Source organism: Schistocerca nitens, chromosome 6, assembly GCF_023898315.1.
Source record: "Schistocerca nitens isolate TAMUIC-IGC-003100 chromosome 6, iqSchNite1.1, whole genome shotgun sequence".
Lineage (NCBI taxonomy): Eukaryota > Metazoa > Arthropoda > Insecta > Orthoptera > Acrididae > Schistocerca > Schistocerca nitens.
The window spans coordinates 25,106,744-25,127,200 of record NC_064619.1 but is presented as its reverse complement, the minus strand read 5'-3'; positions in this window follow the sequence as shown (position 1 = coordinate 25,127,200).

Sequence of the window (20,457 nt, the reverse complement as noted above, 5' to 3'; positions counted from 1 at the left end):
TACGTAGTATGGCGTGTGAGCTCATTACAACTTGAAGTAAAAGAAACATCGCTTGAACAATAGAGTGCTTACCAAATTTGAAGGCTTTTAAGACTTTAGACTATAGACTGTCTCAAAGTTTCATTCGTAGAGATGTAAGAACAGTATACCTAATACATAAGTTGTATCTATTTCCAGTAGCATAACAAAACCCAGTGTCTGTGGGGAAGTTGCAGTACTTAAAGCGACAGGGATTGTGTTAGTGTTCCAATGCAACTGAAGTAATATTTCACAATAAGTTTTTGTATATACGTTATGTGATAGTGAAGTGTTATTAAACCAGCGGAAAAATGTTGCTGTTAGAGCAGAAAATGATGGAGATGTTCCCTTCTAAAATGACAGAAAAGTGGGGAACCTTCAGCTTCAATCCTCACTATGCCGTCCTCGCCAAAATTTTGACATACGAAGATATTCCTGATCTTTTAACATAGAATATTTTAATTAATTTACCCAGTCTCTATTTGTAATTAAGCCTTAATATTAAATATCTCCTTGTCAATGCCTCTCTCTATATGTGTCTCTCTATTCGATTGTCTCCTTTTTATCCCACTGATTTACGGTATATGCCACTACCACTGTCCCACTCTCACTAACACTATCTCGTCTTGTCTTTCTTTCCCACTGCCCACTGTGCCGCTTTCTCCACAATTCCCTGAGATCCAAAATATTTTTGGAGTCCAACTTATTTTTCCCATTTACTCACGTGTTTAAAATTCCAGTGCAAAATAGGCCCATACCTACACCTGACAAATTTCATCGTTCTGAAAGGGCCCATACCACTCGAGCTTACGTATGGTCCCCATCAACTGTAATTTCCAGTTACAATTAGACTGTCTCTCCTCTCTCTCTCTCTCTCTCTCTCTCTCTCCCTCTCTCTCTCTCCTATTTGCTTCCTCTGCTCCTGTCTCCATCCATCCCTCTTTCGCCTTTATTACCATCTCTTCTCTCTTTGCTTCCCACTGTTTGGAGGAGGAGGAATGTTTAACGTTCTGTCGACAACGAGGTCATTAGAGACGGTGCACAACCTCCGATTAAGGAAGGGTGGGGAACAAAACGGCTGTGCGTTTTCAAAGGAATAATTCCGGCATATGCCTGAGACATAAATCAGGATGGCCTAATGCAAGTTTGAACCTTCGAACTCACGAATGTCACGAACCACTGCGCCACATCGCTCGGTCCTCCTACTGCTGTTGTCATCATCCACCTCACTTCGTCTTTCAATGACATCTTCATTCTCCCATAATCACTGTGTCATCTCTCTTTCTGTCCCACTGGCACTGTTTTCTCTCTTCCACTGTCACTGTCTCTCTGCAGCTCTCTTTCATTACAAAGAACCGCGAATATGTCCACACGCCTAAATTTTTGGCGAGAAAGCTGGAATGGAATGTCAGAGTTTTTTGAAAAGGAATTATATTCCGGCTTTGTGGCTCGACAAGACCATTCTACCGTTGTATGCCATCTTTTCCCTGCTTCGGAATTGCATACTGTTTATTTTTTTCAATAATCTGTAGACCAGTAAAGTTTTCACTATTTATATACCTCGACACATTTAGTATACGCTCTGACATACATAAATAACAAATATGTACGCATAATATATGGATAACGCAAAATCGTTTCCTTTACGATTTTTCTCTACGCTTCATCGACCTCGCTTCATCCCAAATGCCCGACTTGTAGTTTGTACCTTAAAAGAGTAAAAATATTACTAGAAACATTCTACTGGATTTCCAGTTTTACGTAATTTTTGACACTTATTTTTAATTCTTTTCAGTCAACTCTTTTGTCACTACAGTACCCGTTTGGCATATTTGTATAGGCTTTAAGTCTCCATTACACAGAGAGAGAGAGCGAGAGAGCACCATAAAATTGTATTGGTGAAAAAATGCAGAGTACAAACATAATTTGGTGACATTACAACAAATGCGATGACTCCAGAATCCTTTTTATGTTTTAACTACACCAATTGAAACTACATTTACACCTCAGATTAGTTATCACATGCATCTTAAGTGCGTAAGTATGATAACTTTGGAGCTCTGGATGTTGGTAACGGATAATGATATCAAAAAAAGTTTCAACATTCCTCGATAACTTCATCTTAAGATCTTGCTGTAAATTTCGAATATATGTCAAGATTATAAATTATGGGAGTGGCCATCCGCATAACGATAAGTATCCGTACCCAAAAATAGCGGCTTTTTGGTGTCTCTTGATAATATAGTTTCTAGATGATAGTCTAATAAACATACAGTTAAAATTTGAGCCATTTCTTATTGTTAGTTATTTAAATAATTTATACCAATGTTGCAAAGACGGGTAGAAACAGGATTTTGTGGTTTTCTGTATAAGTACGTTAACCTCGAACCTCTGGATCTCGGTGACGAACAACGGTAACTGAAACTGTTTTGATGTTACCCAAGAATATCACGTTGAGGACATATAATAAAAATCTCGACGATATGCCATTAATAGAAAGTATAAAAATGGCCAACACCATAATTGTTACTTTCTGTACCCACAAATCATTGTTTTTCAGGGTTTTTTCGGGAACCACCCATGAATAAATAGTGCTTTCGCAAGAGGACTAAGGCCCACCCTAGACCCTACCAAACGCAGAAAAATTAACCTATTTTCTCAATTCGCCTCAGTTTGAGGAAGTGTGTACTGTTTAAATTTTGGCCTCATACCGTACGATAACTACAGTATGCCCAGTCTTCCGATAGGTAGTATACAAATGGTCACTAGGCTAGTCCAGTACAGTGGACCTTAATTTGTTTGCCGTATGCCAGCTCTAGTATACCATGTTCGACTTCCCTTGTGTAACATTTGCACAGAGCGTGGGGAACGAAGTTGTAAGCCTTGCAGCCCGTTGCAATGAAAGAAACATTGCGGGTCCAAATCTTCCTCAACGCTGACAACATTTGCATCTCACACTATAATCTGGCAGCTTGCTGTGATGGAAGTGAAGCAGGGAGTAACAAGGTCTCATGAAAGATCATTACAATGACGTTGACATTCACATGTTGTACTTATTTGTAGCTGTTATTGTGAAATGAAATTAAATAAGTGGCACAGAATAAGCTGAAGCAGTTCACTGTGTAATGGCTAGTGCAATGTGAGCCCATACAACACAGCAAGTGTCATGGAAACTTCAAGTTTCTACCACTGAATACCAAGCAATACTAGGGGACATTGCTTCAAGAAACGTTCGATAGGCTGTAAAACGCCTCTTGCCCCATCCACTTTCTACACCTGCCCACTGCCGGCAGCTGTGGCCGAGCGATTCTAGGCGCTTCAGTTTGGAACCACGCGACCGCTTCGGTCGCAGATTCGAATCCTGCCTCGGGCATGGATGTGTGTGATGTCCTTACCTTAGTTGGATTTAAGTAGTTCTAAGTTCTAGGCGACTGATGATTTCAGATGTTAAGTCCCACAGTGCTCAGATCCATTTGAACCATTTCTTTTCACCTGCCCACTACCTTCTACATCTTCTAACTGCCTACTGGGTTTACCCTTCTTCTTCCTTTCATTTCTCCCTCTCTCTGACCACCTCCTACCACTTCTCTATCTCCTGCTCATTCTGCCTCCAGCTTGATCCTCTCTCTGTGCATTCAGTCCCTCAGCCTCCCCCCCCCCCTCCCTCTCTTCAACTCATCCTCCTCCAACTCTCTCTGTCCATCCCTTCCACCCTCCTCTCTGTTCATTGGGTCCTGTCTATACCTTCCTCCCCTATTTCTCTTACCACCTCATATATCCCCTTTGTAAAAATCGATCTTCTCCCCTCCTCTCTCTGCTCAGCGGTGCTCAACCTCTCGCACAGACCCAGCCAAGGCTTGCCAATAAGGCCCACGTAACACTCCGCCTCACCTCTCTTTATATCCATCTCTTCTTCCCCAAACTCTCTCTTATTTTCCTTGTCTCCCACAATCTATCTCATTACCAGCAGCCAGTTTCTCTGCTCAACAGAGCCCATCTGCGCATGCAACCCCTGAAAGGCAGGCCAATTCTATCTGAATTACATGCCTGTTTAGGAGGGCAGCTTGCATATCAGAGGTGAAAACACTTTTTAACCCACATCACCGCTTATATGGATTCTAGGAGCTTCTGACCCTGCCATTGTTGATTCTCATATAGTAAGTGGTATACATATTAAATTAGGTTGCCATCGGTACAGTGGTTTAGGTGAACTTACTAGTCTTTTCAGTGTGACTTTGCACGAAAATGCACTCAAGATATATATTGAACAAATCTCCTCCTACCATTTCTCTGTTTTCCCCTCTTCCTATGTCTCTCTGTCCACTTCACCCTGCTAACTCTGTTTGTATACATCCACTTCCACACGATCTGTCCTTTCATCTTGTACTAATTCCTCTTTTTGTCCATCTCCTCTGCCCCCTGTCTCCAACGATAACATCCTGCTTCTCCCTTTTCACCTGCCCTCTGCTCCACTAGAATTTCCACCTCCTTCCTTTGTCTTCCCTCCTTCTCAATATTCTTCTTCTCCCTCTATCTCCTCCGTCCCACACTGTCTATCCACTCCTCACCCCTCCATCCATTTCCACCACCTCCCATTACATCAACCTCCTCCTCCACCTCCTCTCTCTATCCATCTTATTCTCTCCTTACCTCTGTCCCTCCCTTCCTTCCCCACTATAAGTGTCCAACCCATTCAGCCCACCTTCCATTCCCTCCTGCCCTCTTTCTCCCTATCCATACCCTCCTGGCCCCTCTCTTTATCTATCCACTACTCTGTCCAACCCATCCAGTCCACTCTCCATTCCCTCCTGCCCCCTGTATCCCAATCCAACCTCTCCTTCACCCTCTCCTTATCTATCCACTACTCTGCTTGTCTCAGCATTCTTGTAGCTATGCCCATCTACAAGTGTAGCTCTTGCAAAACAGGTCTATAAAGCAGACCATTAATAATCCCATGACAGTTCTGTCATGAAGTGCTACCTACATGTCAAGAGCCTGACAACCATTTGTTGGACTGAGGTAAAGGTTGTCGATAGAGCATTATGATACTACAGCAACAGGACACACATGTTGTACAGGGGTTCTACTGGGGCAAGGGAATCTTTTCTAAAGGCTGCCCTGCAATGTAGGTTGATAAGATGGGCTGGTACTATTCCCAAACAATCATTTGCCTTACATGGCAGCCTATATAGCAGGTTCAGGAGAGGCATGTTTTTTACCTCGTCTTTGAGCTAGGAGGTCATAAGCTTCGCAGTGGTGATTCTCAGAAGTTTGCTGTTTGTGTGACAAATTTGCTTAAAATCGATCCAGGGGGCTTGGGAAGAGATCCTAAACATGTGAAGTCATCTGTAGAACTACACACTTGGTATGGATGTCACCCAAAATTCGTACAGTGATTCTTATATTTAGGCATAAAACATTTCTAAGATAAAGACATTTTAGGAAAAGTATTCCTGAGGCTGACAAATGTTTCCTGTTTATTTGATGTTAATTTGTTTTGTAAAGTGCTTACTTCCAAGCTAAACTATGCTAAGAAAGGAAGCATCTGAAGAAGACTTTTGTGCTGCTGACAAGCCCACCCACGCCCTGCCCTTCCCCCCACTCAACCACGCCACTGTGATTCAGAGGTTCAGTGTTTTTATATTATGTCTCTTCGGGTTAGCCCATGAAAGCTGTCCACAAAATATATTATCTCACAGCGAATGAAAAGTCACTTCGCCTGTCAATAAACGTTACACAAAATTACGAAAAAGGGCCCCAAATGTGGAATCTTGGCTTATCCCATGAGAGTTGAGTGAGAACGTATATCCAGAAATGTGCCATGAAAAGAGACCGGAAATTCTATGGAGTTTCATGATCTAGTGAAAACTGTATGTTATTTTATACTTTATTGTGTTGATAATGAAACACAATTAGGTATGTAAACAAAAATCTTTTGTTTAGAATCAGCAGATCAGATACCGGCTAAATATGTGCTGTCGATCTTCAGTTTTAAGAAATAAGCTCTAGAGAATTACGTCACAGAGTATGTACGATTTCCGATATGATTGTTTTTCGTATGTTACAGTAGGCCACTGCAGAAATTTTACATTTTTATACTGATTTGAAATCTTCAGTTTAATTAACATAGACGTGACACGTTTACAGCTGATCTGCAGCCTCCATCGAACATGCGTCAAGAAAGGGTCGCAATATGCATGGTGTCAAAATACGTATTCAATTGTATTTCCTGCTTCTCAGTGTTTCCGTCTAATATTATCAAGAAATGTATTCAGTAACACTATCCATCCAAAACCCACTGCAATTTCCGTTTTTACTAAACACTTTGCACTAATTTTCAATTTTCCCTGTACAGTAAAAATGAAATCAATATGCAGTTTCGGTTTAAATAACGGATGCAATATGTGCGCAAAGGGACGGTTTCAGAAGTAACTTTCTTCATCGTGCCGTGTAACCTACGTTGGTGCATCAACACTTGCCAATGGTGAAAGTTCCACAACTCCCCTTCCCCCCACTCGATTCCCACTCTTCCCCCACTTATCCTCCCTTTGCTGTATGCTACGATTCTGCGGGTGTATTACATATTGGCCATCCATACAACGTCCTTGTATGTGGTGTTACAGATGCATTACTTGTCAAAGGTTTTGACTCACCTATCACAACTATGGATTTATGGCTAAAACAGTGATTTCGTTTTCAATATTCTATCATATCCGCTTTCTGGTTAATAAAGCAAGTATAAAATTGTAAATACTAAAAGGTTTTGTTGTATATTTGACGGGTTGTTCGGATAGAGAGTCGCTAGAGAGTATTCAAAACAACACTGCCTGTGTAAGGCAGTGTGTTTGTACACCAGATGAGGTTTATACCGTTTTAGCTCATAATGGAGCGAAAGGAAGAGTTTGGAATTGAAAATCGCGCTGTAATTGTCACTCTGCATCAGGAAGGCAATTCCTGCAGGACATGAGCAACACAAAATGCCGTAGTCCAATGTGCAGCGGCGTATACATTACAGAGATTCAAGCAAACTGGTACTAATGCAGATGTTCCGGGATGTGGAAGACCCCGAGTAAAAACATGTAGGGAAGATCAGCTCGTATTTTTACAGAGCCGTAAACATCAGAGCACTCGTGCTGCACCTGAAATTCACGGTAAAATGTATGTGAGCAGCTCCAGTCTAGTGCTAAGCTGTCTTCGTGGTCGAGATTTAAACAGGTGCTTAGCGGCCAAAAATCCATTATTCCGAAAAAAAATAAGGTGAATAGATTGCAGTGGGCACAGAAACATAAAAAAAGACAGGAGCGTGCAGCAGTGGTCCAAAGCGCAATTCACGGATGGACTTAAGGCTGAAGTACGTATTTGGAGACAATCGTTTTGTTTTCGACTTCGTGGAGATCGTAGTAGTCAGTGTGTGATGTCTGCTATGAAGTATCATGGAGGGTCGTTTATCGTGTGGATATGCTTTGTAGTTATGAAGTCGGTAATTTAGTGAGAATTAATAAAACATTAAAGAAGAAAGGATATCACAGGATACTGATCAGAAATACAGTTCCATACGACAAGACACATTCTGCAGTAGAACAGTGACACAAACATGCTTCTAAACTGCACAGAGGCTTGGTAAATAGAAAGAGAAATCTGGGGAAATGAAGAATATAATTTGGCCAAGTCAGTCACATAACTTAAATTCGACTGAAGTCTTGTGCGATTAACTTCACACGGAGGTCAGAAAACTGAGTTCATCGAACGTTGAAGATGCACACAATAATTTACGGACATGTTGGTTCGCAGTATGTGTGAAAAAACTACAGAATGTTATCTTAACATTGCCAAGAGTTTCTGAAGCTGTTCTGACTGCAAGGTGTGGACACTACAGAAAAGTAAAATCTGAACCAGAACGTGTTCTACTTAATGGCACATAGAGAAAATATTAATTTTATTGGTTTATTTAGTTTATATGATGTGTCTGAGCGTTGAAACAAAGTACTCGTATATAGTTTCAGCACGGGTGATCGAAAATTTCTCATCGCTAGTACATCCGATCTGTCGGGTTCCCTTTAGAAACGGTAAGTGTAATAACGTACCATGGAGATAGAATTCAGGGTGTAGAGTAATTTTTACATACTTTAAATTATGCTGCCGTTCTGTTGTTGGATTATTAAGGTCCACGCAGTAATCCTGTAGAGGATATTCTAAGGTTTCAATACCCCAGAAAGGCAATAAAAGATTTCACGTTAAAGTGTGTCATTTTGTTGAACACATAACTACAGCTCTTAGAGCATAGCCAGAAATAATACACAAGGTTTTAACGGCAAATGATTAACTGCGATGCTGTTTCTCACTAAATTCATGGCCTCGCCATGATGGAAGAACATTGTCTTTCACCAACGCAAATGAACTTCTTCCAGTAATACTGGAAGCTCGTTTTAGAGAAACTGTACACAATGCGGACCTGTAACACAGTTAAATAACACAGCTGGTTCAGTCTCCTGAAGCGTTTTTGGGAACGTAGCTCCACAAAGGCGTGTGTGTTTATGTCGAATCAACGATGGGAGCTACGAGAGTTGTTGACACCATCACTAGTCAAAGTGGCCCCATCAGTAAGTAGTTTTAAAACGAGCAGTCTACAGTCATCTTGGTATTAATAAACTGCTTCAGCTGTATTTTGTCGTTCATTTTTAGGTCTCCTGCCGTCTTCGTGGCACTGAAAGCCACATCTTCAGGTGAACATATAACTAAAACATTACAGCTAAGAAGCTCGGAACTTTGTACCCAACACTCGTTGTCCGTTAGAACTAAACACGACTAAAAGGCATGTTATGAATCAGCACGGAGCCATGTCCCCTGTTGGCGATTGCGCATAGACCCGAGAAGCCGTCCCATCCACTGCACTTGACTGGTATACGGCTGTTTTATTCCACGAAAAACCAGCTTTCAGTGGTGTTTTGTTTTGACAGACAACGAATGGTGGATACAAAGTTCCGAGCTTTATCGCTCTACTGTTTAGTTATATGTTCACCCGAAGGTATGGCTTTCAGTGCGCTGGTAGTGATCTAAAAATAAAGGACTAAATACGATTGAGTGGTTTATTAATAGCGAAGATAATAATTCATAGATGCTCTACCTACAAGGTTGTCCCCAATTTACGATCAGAAAAGACCAAATTCCAGTCATCTCCCTCCATGTCCTTCTCGATGGTCTTGCTTCAAATGATGAAGATGAAGGACGTGTAAACAGAAAGCCGTCGGCACATTCACCGTGAAATCGAATCTTGAGCGTGCCAAACTTCTGACGTCATAGGGTGGAAAAAGCACGTCTGGGAGTCTTTTCATACGATCGGAACAATACCTGCCACGTCAACATTCTGAACGGGCATTTAATCGTAGACCAATGAGGCGGAAGAACGCCACCTATGTCACACGCACGTCGTGTCTCTTCAGTACAGTCACGAGACGCCATAGTGGCTTTCAGTTGAAATCCATATCTACATATATGGATTCCAGTTGATATGCACATATGGTTTTCAACTGAAAGCACCAGAAAACTGGGGATCCCTTGAAAACCGGTCGTTAGTTTAATGATATCATGTAACAAAAAACGGGAAACTTCATATCGATGATTAAAGAATTATTGCAACGTGCGTATTATGAAAGCATGCCGTTTCAAGGCAATGGCATATAGACAATTCAACAAAAACGCGTTGTTCAGGAGGTGATAAGATGAGAAGTATGTTCGCAAATCACTCATGGAGAAGCGTAATGAGTCCATCACACAATGGCAAGAAAAAAGGTTATGTTTTGCTGATTCACGTCTCACTGGATTCAACAGTTTTTTTACTAATCTTCACGTTTTATAATAGTTTCTGATACTACCTTTTTAGTTTAAAAATGCATCCAATATTTGATGTCATGTAGATGTAAATATCTTCTTACTGATGAGCAAGTCTCTTCGACATGATTGACCTATAACTCTACTTGTAGGGGCATATTTTGCACTTTCTTGTTTCAAGTTTTGTATCTCATACATTCTTAAGATTTTAATACTAAACAGGAACAGTGATCAGTTAAGAATTAGATTAGAGTGTTAATAATAAGTAGAATGTTTTTAATAATTTTTGTATTCCCTGAAGGACCATATTCAATTTGTATCTGCACTATTTGTGATGGAACTTTTATAAGCTTATGTCCTGATTGCACATGGTATTTTTATTGTTCCCTTATAACATGTTCGTGGATATTAAATTTTTTATTTATGTATACTGCAGACAGAATAACATAACTTGGATGTGGATAAGCGTTCAGCAGCACTTGAACTCAACGTTCGACGTTCGAAAGCACGGAACGTGTGCCGACAGCATAGGCCAACCATATTCATGGACGTGGAGAACCGAAATCTGAAGCAATTTATTCTTCGTATGCTCGTTGAAGGACTACATCCTGTCTACTCAATAATATCATCTATTACATCCACACACCGTTCATGTGCATTTTCGAATGACATATTTGTGTTGGGCACTGCACTACTATCGTGCACATTAGTGAGAAGACGAGTAAACACCTTGAATCTTGCACTCCGCAGATAGGAAATCGCCTGCCATAATATCTACGAGAAGCTGCAGCGCTTCCATTACAAAATCCGTGCACAATTGCGATATCAGCAAGCTGAGTATTTGTAAATGAAAAAATCAGTTGTGTAAATTGATGCACCACTTCAGAAGTTGAGTTTCCAAACAAAAGTAACAAAGAATAATCAGTTCTATATAAAGTGCAGTACCAACAAGCGAAATTACAGCCTATCGCTGTAATCCATTTCGTCTCGGTAAGCAACAGGGGTGTGACGCTTGTTGTATGGAATGCTTTATTCGAATTTGTTTATATTAACGTCTCCTAAAAATTAATATCCTGCTGAAACACTCTGTATTTCTCATGGTTGCCTCCGATTTTAAACGCTCCTGTTTTTATTTTTCTCTCTTTGGTAATTTACGTGTTAACATCGTGGTCAAGGTAAGTTAGTAGCGTTTTTCCTCAGGGCACAACAGATAAACATAATACACACTTTAGTCCTCAATCATATATTCTCTTGCTAAAGCTGGGGTACTTTTCGAATCCACGACAGTAGAAATCATATGGCTGAGGCAAAGACTTGTCGACCCGTGTTCGGATCGCTTTTGCATCCGGAATGGAAGATCCCTGAAAGTTGTTTGACGGAATGCGAAAAAGTTGATCATCTGAGTGGGGAAAGATCATGTGAATAAGGTGGAGTCCGCAGCTAGTGGTCGTGCGGCAGCGTTCTGGCTTCCCGCGCCCGGGTTCCCGTGTTCGATTCCCGGCGGCGTCAGGGATTTTCTCTGCCTCGTGATGACTGGGTGTTGTGTGATGTCCTTAGGTTGGTTAGGTTTACGTAGTTCTGAGTTCTAGGGGACTGATGACCATAGCTCATAGCCATTTGAACCAATAAAGTGGATGTTGAATGACTTCTCAATCCACCTCCCGTATGGTGTTTTTGTTTAGTGTCAAGCAGTGTGCTAGCGGCGTTACCGTGGACTAGCATGACATCACGCAGTCTTCCTAGTCGTCATTCTTAGATTGCTTCTGCAAGCCGTCTCAGTTGTTGACAAAGTATGTCAGCAACGATGGTTACACCTTGGGGAAGCAATTAGTAGTGCGCCACACCGTCTCTGTTCCACCAGATGCGTAACATTGTCTTTCGTGCATACGCGCAAGTCTTTGTACAGGGAGTTGCTGCTCAACCATTCCTTTCTTTTGCTCATGTTAGCATTAAGAAATGTCTCCTCACCAATAACGATAGAGGATAGGGATGGTCGGTGTTGTTCACTAGCCAACTGACGACGAGGAAGCGAGATGCACGTGTGGCCACCTGCTGACTTCTGTGAGCTCGTGTTAGATCATGCAGCACCCGTACACTCGATTTTTAAACCCTCCAAATTTTACGAAAATGTCGCACGATGGTGGAATGATCACAGTTCATCACACTTGGCCGTTCTCGAGTACACTGAGGAGGATCATTGAGGTTTAATGTGTTCAAACGATCTTCATCAAGCACCGAAAATGTTCTTGGCCGGCCTGAGTGACCGAGCGGTTCTAGGCGCTTCAGTCTGGAACCGCGCGACCGCTACGGTACCAGGTTCGAATCCTGCCACGGGCATGGATGTGTGTGATGTCCTTAGGTTAGTTAGGTTTAAGTAGTTCTAAGTTCTAGGGGACTGATGACCTTAGATGTTAAGTCCCATAGTGCTCAGAGCCATTTGAACTTTTGTTCTTGAATGTGGAGAGGCACTGATTTCAAAACTATACTTAGCAAAACGATAAAACTATTTTATTCCATTTTCCTGCCGTGTTCTGTCCAATAGCATTGTCCCCATACACAGCGCAAATAGTGGTGGCTGCTTCCACTGCTATCACCCCATTACTGAACTCAAACAGAAGAATAAATATCGGAAAAGTTAAAAGTTCTGATTTCTCCACTTGGCACTCTATCTTCTAGCGTCCAGGCACTTAAATGTGATTTGCAGAGTATCCATGTGGATGTAGATGTCACGTCTCCAGTCGCTATCCCCAAATCACAAAATGAGAATACTCAAACTCAGATACCAACAAGCAAAACAAAAACTTTACGAACCTACGCACGAACATAATATTTACTTCCTCTGAAATATGGCGATAAGTTTGTCGCTCTTCTAAACTTCTTATTTAAATAATATTATTATTACGATTCGTAACAGTTAATTTCGTTACAGTTAATTTCGTTAGAAAACATCACTCGTATCTTCAGCACTTCTTCTTTATATCTTGTCTAACCATGCAAAGCAATGAGAGGATTATAAATAACCAAAACAATAATCTGGTATTACTAAAGATAAAAATGTTTTACTTGCCTTCGGCTTATCCTCTATTCCAGCTTGTTGTATCCCTTGGTACAGTTTTAGTCTAAGGTGAACCAAATTCCTGCTTCCAAGTTTATTTCCATGTGTATAAACTCTTTGTGTATTTGAATGAAACGCTGCTTGCTTCAGCTTGAACATTCTACACTTTCCCTACTATTCTTCCAAAGTACAACCGATAGTATTGAGATCAAACTTAACGTTTGCACCACAACGAGATTTCTGCACAATAATATTGCTTCAAGAAATTGTCCGGCAAGATCTCATTTCCTCCAGTTTAGATAAAAGGCCCCTAAGTACAAGACAAAGACACCAATCGTTTCGCAAACGAAAGGAGCTTTATTGCATAAATGTTTAAGTAATATTACTGATGTTAATGACAATTACACATTCAGGTATAATATAGAAAAGTTCATGATTTTCAAAACATTTTCGAACCAACGTCATTCTAGTTCCGATGTGACCTATATTAACTTTCACTTTGATACACGTACGTATTTGGTTTAGAGTTGAAACAAAGGTTGTTAAACGTTAACGTAAAAGGAATTTGTGTATGTATCGTAATGGAACTATGATGTGCATTAAATAATTATGTTGTGTTATTTACTAAGTAGAGAGAGTGTGCCATTGATCATCAATCATTATACCCTGTCGATGTTTTTTCTTCTTTTAATACTCCACTTGTGTGTACGAGTTAGTATCGGGACATTTGTGTGAAGCCACCACACACTACGTATCAGTGACTTGCGTTAGCATTACTTGGCACCTATGACTGAGTACATGTGATTCAGGTGCTAAGTATCGATGAGTTAATATTTATATTTCTGGTGTCGTAACTTTCATAGCGACATAGCTGTTAACATGTAGTTTAAGAGTATCTTCACAATCTGCTATAGTGTAGCGATGATGTAAGCTAGTGGACGGGGCTGTGGAGAACTAGTAATTAATTTGGTGGGAGATGAAAGAATGACGGAAAAACTTTGATCTTAATTTGGGAAAGAAATTTCTGGTAATGTACGTTTGGAGCTCACCATTCTCCATTAGTGGAACATGGAGTGTGGGAAAATCGGAACAGAAGAGAATCGAACAGTTTGAGAAGTGGTGCTATAGAAGGATATTGAATATTAGGTGATCTAGTACGGTAAATTGCTTCAATTCTTCCGTATTTAGCGATTATGTAAGCACAACAACGGAATCATAACCTAGACACTAAAACACTCACACACCGTAACACCACTTCTTCCGTACTCTGCGTTCTAAGCACGATAGCATGATATGTTCTCCAGGCAGTCACCAAACCCAGACACTTCCCTAGGATTGCCACACGGTACAGCGTGATTCACAGCTACAGATCACTCGTTGTAGTCGCCCTTTGTATCACCCGAAGCGTGGCTTAGTATTGACCTGTGAAATACACAACTGGCCATTAAAATTGCTACACCAAGAAGAAATGCAGATGATAAATGGATATTCATTGGACAAATATATTATACTAGAAGTGACATGTGATTATAATTTTACGCAATTTGGGTGCATAGATCCTGAGAAATCAGCACACAGAACAATCACCTCTGGCCGTCATAACGGCCTAGATACGCATGAGCATTGAGTCAAACAGAGCTTGGATGGCGTGTACAGGTACAGCTGCCCACGCAGCTTCAACACGATACCATAGTTCATCAAGAGCAGTGACTGGCGTATTGTGACGAGCCAGTTACTCGGCCACCATTGACCAGACGTTTTCATTTGGTGAGAGATCTGGAGAATGTGCTGGTCAGGGCAGGCTTCGAACATTTTCTGTTCCAGAAAGGCCCGTACAGGATCTGCAACACGCGGTCGAGCATTATCCTGCCAAAATGTAGGGTTTCACAGGGATCGAATGAACCACGGGTCGTAACACATCTGAAATGTAACGTCCACTGTTCAAAGTGCCGTCAATGCGAATAAGAGGTGACTGAGACGTGTAACCAATGGCAGCCCATACCATCACGTTGGGTGATACGCCAGTACGACGATGACGAGTACACGCTTCCAATGTGCGTTCACCGTGATGTCGCCAAACACGGATGCGTCCATCATGATGCTGTAAATAGAAACTGGATTCATCCGAAAAAATTACGTTTTGACATTCGTGCAGCCAGGTTCGTCGTTGAGTACATCATCGCTGGCGCTCCTGTCTGTGATGCAGCGTCACGGGTAACCGCAGCCATGGTCTCCAAGCTGATGGTCCATCCTGCTGCAAACGTCGTCGAACTGTTCGTGCTGATGGTTGTTGTCTTGCAAACGTCCCCATCTGTTGACTCAGGGATCGAGACGTGGCAGCACGATCCGTTACAGCCATGCGGCTAAGATGCCTGTCATCTCGACTGCTAGTGATACGAGGCCGTTGGGATCCACCACGGCGTTCCGTATTAGCCTCCTGAAACCACCGATTCCATATTCTGCTAACAGTCATTAGATCTCGACGAACGCGAGCAGCAATGTCACGATACTATAAACCGCAATCGCGATAGGCTACAATCCGACCTTTATCAAAGTCTGAAACGTGATGGTACGCATTTCTCCTCCTTACACTAGGCATCACAACAACGTTTCACCGGGCAACGCCGGACAACTGCTGTTTGTGTATGAGAAATCGGTTGGAAACTTTGCTCATGTCAGCACGTTGTAGGTGTCGCCACCGGCGCCAACCTTGTGTGAATGCTCTGAAAAGCTAATCATTTGCATATCATGGCATCTTCTTCCTGTCGGTTAAAGTTCGCGTCTGTAGCGCGACATGTTCGTGGTGTAGCAATTTTAATGGCCAGTAGTGTATGTGGCTGACGAGGAGGAGCTGCTCGAGCATGACGCCTCATTCTTTTAACTCTATGTGTTGAATCATCGTGCTAGCTGGGCTGTTGGTGGCACCTAGAAATTGACTGATTCCTGCCGCTGCCCTCCACAATGCTCGATGACGTCCGTCAATACCTGAGGTACTGGCTTAGCTGTAGAAATAGTGAAAGTGACGCCCGCCCGCTCCCCCAGTACTGAAATTTGCATATAATAACCACGCTGTGTTTTTGTAAGATGTCTATGGGTGGTCGACAAGTTTAGAGTGGATCTTTGACTTTCCGCGCGCTCTGCACGTAGGTATTGTAATAGTGACGTGGAGTTCTCTAACAGAGAAAGAGATGGTAAGGTCAATCTGACAGTATGTTTTTCAAAGTTTGTAAGTAATTCGTATTTTTGGTGTGTAATTCTGTGTTAAATAATAGAGGTCAATAAATGTCTTGAGTTTACATTCCGTGATCGAGTGTGGAGTGAATGTGGAACGATGAAATTGTATCTGAAGAGGAGTAAGGTATCTTTCAGACCAACCAGCTGGTTTACACCGTGGTTGATCCTTGGCGTTTACGCTTTACAATCACGTCACCAGCGGTCAGCTTAATCAAGAGTAGAAGGATTGAAATGTCTCTGGTGGATTTGTTATTCAGGTGATATCCAATGACTACGTTAGAAGTCACCTAGCTTTCTTGAGTGATCCTGCCTGCTGTTCCTGCTTCTGTGCGGGCACAACAATACTCCATTCCTGTTTTGTTACTATCGGGTTCTCTCTATGACATCCAGTGATCAATCACGCCTTATATAGGGCTGTACATGCTTCATCAGATAGGGTATTGCCGCTGTAATGCGTGGACATACATGACGTTCTTATTATTTACTTTGTTCTGCGGGCCAAAAGATAGCAGGGAAAAGCAGTACTAGAGAACGTTGCGCTGCAAAGCTATTACGTGACTGTAATACTGGGAATCCCATTGTGACTTTAATGATACTTGGAATGGAATAAAGTGTGCTCTGAGGTTAAAAAGAATAGCTAACGACGAGGGGGAGAGAAATAGGAATTCCCGCAACTGACTTAATTGGGTCAAGCTTCTTTGCATTACGCGAGTAATTTCGTGCAAGCACACCGACTCTCTGACAACAAAGGCCCCTTTCACACTGCAGTAAGCTGCACCGTCCAACGAAAATCACAGGAATACACACTGCTGTTCAGTAATTACTAATGTTTGCTTGGTGGTTTCTTAAGGGGGCACCACCCAATAATAATTCGTGAGACGCAAAGCCAGTTCCACTTTTGTCGGTTTTACTGCGTGTATCAGGCAAGATACATGCAGATACCTCTGACATATATGATTTACATTATGGCTAAATTATTAAGGTAGTTTTGGCATACTAATTTGCAAATCAGTCAGTCTCCTGAACGCAAGTACGTAGATATTGTACTGCATTTTCTTTGAGTTCTTCTTATCCTTTCCACAAGTAACAAAACTGAGAAAGTGTGTGTTTAATCAACCATGAATTTGTTAATAAGCTAGATCTGTAAGGAATTAAACAGATTGGAAACTATGTACACTGCTGGACATTAAAATTGATACACCAAGAAGAAACGCATGTGATAAACGGGTATTCATTGGACAAATATATTATACTAGAAGTGACATGTGATTACATTTTCACGCAAATTGGGTGCATAGATCCTGAGAAATCAGTAACTAGAACAACCACGTCTGGCCGTAATAACGGCCTTGATACGCCCGGGCATTGAGTCAAACAGAGCTTGTATGGCGTGTACAGGTACAGCTGCCCATGCAGCTTCCACACGATACCACAGTTCATCAAGAGTAGTGACTGGCGTATTGTGACGAGCCAGTTGCTCGGCCACCATTGACCAGACGTTTTCAATTGGTAAGATACCTGGAGAATGTGCTGGCCAGGGAAGCAGTCGAACACTTTCTGTATGCAGAAAGGCCCGTACAGGACCTGCAACATATGGTCGTGCATTATCCTGCTGAAATGTAGGGTTCCGCAGGGATCGAATGAAGGGTAGATCCACGGGTCGTAACACATCTGAAATGTAACGTCCACTGTTCAAAGTGCCGTCAGTGCGAAGAAGAGGTGACCGAGACGTGTAACCAATGGCACCCCATACCATCACGCTGGGTGATACGCCAGTATGGCTATGACGAATACACGCTTCCAATGTGCGTTCACCGCGATGTCGCCAAACACAGATGCGACCATCATTATGCTGTAACAGAACATGGATTTATCCGAAAAAAATGTTTTGCCATTCGTGCTCCCAGGTTCGTCGTTGAGTACACCATCGCTGGCGCTCCTGGTTGTAATGCAGTGTCAAGGGTAACCGCAGCCATGGTCTCCGAGCTGATAGTCCATGCTGCTCTAAACGTCGTCGAACTGTTCGTGGAGATGGTTGTTGTCTTGCAATCATCCCCATCTGTTGACTCAGGCATCGCGACGTGGCTGCACGATCCGTTACAGCCATGCGGATAAGATGCCTGTCATCTCGACTGCTAGTGATACGAGGCCGTTGGGATGCAGCACGGCGTTCCGTATTACCCTCCTGAACCCACCGATTCCATACTCTGCTAACAGTCATTGGATCTCGACCAACGCGGGCAGCAATATCGCGATACGATAAACCGCAATCCCGATAGGCTACAATCCGACCTTTATCAAAGTCGGAAACGTGATGGTGCGCGTTTCTCCTCCTTACACCAGGCATCACAACAACGTTTCACCAGGCAACGCCAGTCCACTGCTGTTTGTGTATGAGAAATCGGTTGGAAACTTTCCTCATGTCAGTACGTTGTACGTGTCACCACCGGCGCCAACCTTGTATGAATGGTCTGAAAAGCTAATCATTTGCATATCACAGCATCTTCTTCCGGTCGGTTAAATTTCACGTCTGTAGCACGTCATCTTCGTGGTGTAGCAGTTTTAATGGCCAGTAGTGTACTTTTGTAATCTTGAGTGTTTATAAACTTACAGAAAGCGCTTGTTATGTCCGCATAGTAAAGAGTGCAACATCTTATATTCTAACATCAGGCGATGAATGTACCTGCATGACTAGAGCATTATATGTAGCTGAGAAATTTGTATAACACTGTTCAATAATTACCCATTTCTTCGTCTTGTTCTGTTACTAGTGATCTTTAGATATAACAAAGTTTCATGATCCAGATTCACAATTAGACCTACCGTCTACACTCCCTCCCCGTGTTCGTAGCCCATATTGGGTAGCTTTCAACTACTTGTCTATGAGTACTCTTCAATCGTAATCAGTAAAACAAAGTATGACGCCAAACATAAAAATACTTTTATTTAAGAAACTGTATTTAAGAAACTGTTTGATAATTTCAAAATTTATTTTGTTTCAGTCAGTTAACGTTGATTAATTAGTTGCATGTTTCAATGAAATTCGTATTTTTTTGTTACTTTTTTTAAATTTTTATCTCTTTTAAGGACAACATGAGAGCTTTACGTACAGAAAGACGTCAAATTTATTGTCGTTCAAGACCAATGAAACTTTATTCTCAATTTCACGTGATAGACGAACTTGGCTGCCTTAGAAGAGATATAAAACACAGGCCAATTAATATATGAACGTCTGCGTATCTTGTGAGAGAATTATGAGCAACTGCAGTGTCATATCTAAATCATATCCAAAATAAACCAAAGACAGAGAGGGGAGGTGAGATGTTACACTACTCACATCAACTGGAAATTAAAGAACTATGAGTCATAAACTAAAACTGTCAGAGCGGTGCTACAAATAGCGGTTACTCAAGTTCAAATGGACGTGAATACAGTGATATATTGACAGAAAGTAGGCAGGTGACTTGGATGCTCTCTGGCCGTTTGGGTCGTTCGCCTGAGATCTCAGAAACATACATTTACGTGTAGGGCGATATAAAACGGTGGCCATCTCGGACAGAGGTTTCCACCGTATGTATTGTTATGTTCAATAATTTCAAAATTTATTTTGTTTCAATCAATTAACGTTGACTAATCAGTTTACTCATTCTCGTGTGACATTCCAGAAGCTGTTACACAGCTTTTCTGGTTTTCAAATCGTTATACACATCCCACAGCAAAGATTAGATATTACTACGTGATTTTTAACTTATCGGAATACTCAATGAGAGTCACTGAGACTGCGAATACGCTGATGCAAATTATTACTAATTTCACAAGTAATTTGAGAGGTATCTTTTGACTTCTGAAGGCCGTGCATCAAAGTAGTGAAGCAGATGCAGTATATTTTCATCTCCGAAAAGCATTTAACACAGTACGTCATCGAAACTTATTAAAGGAAGTAAACAGACTTCAAACAATATTTGCGTTTGGGACGAGTATTGTTTGCTGTTAAGGAAGCGGGATGTTTCCTCCGATTGATATTTATCGTCAGATGTAGAAGGAACATCAGGCATGTTCCAGAGAAGTGTCCAGAGATCTCCCAGAGAATCTTATTAGTAACCTCTGAATTTTTGCACAAGACATAGTAATCTATAATGAAGTACTATCTGAAAGAGCTGCATAAAAATCCAGTCCTACAATGATAAGATTTCAGGGTGGTGCAAATATTGGTGACATGCATTGAATGCTCGTAAATACAAATTTTGTGCACTTTACAGTACGTAAAATGTAGCAACTATGGTATCAATGATGAATGAATGTCGTGTGACTTGGGCATCCCG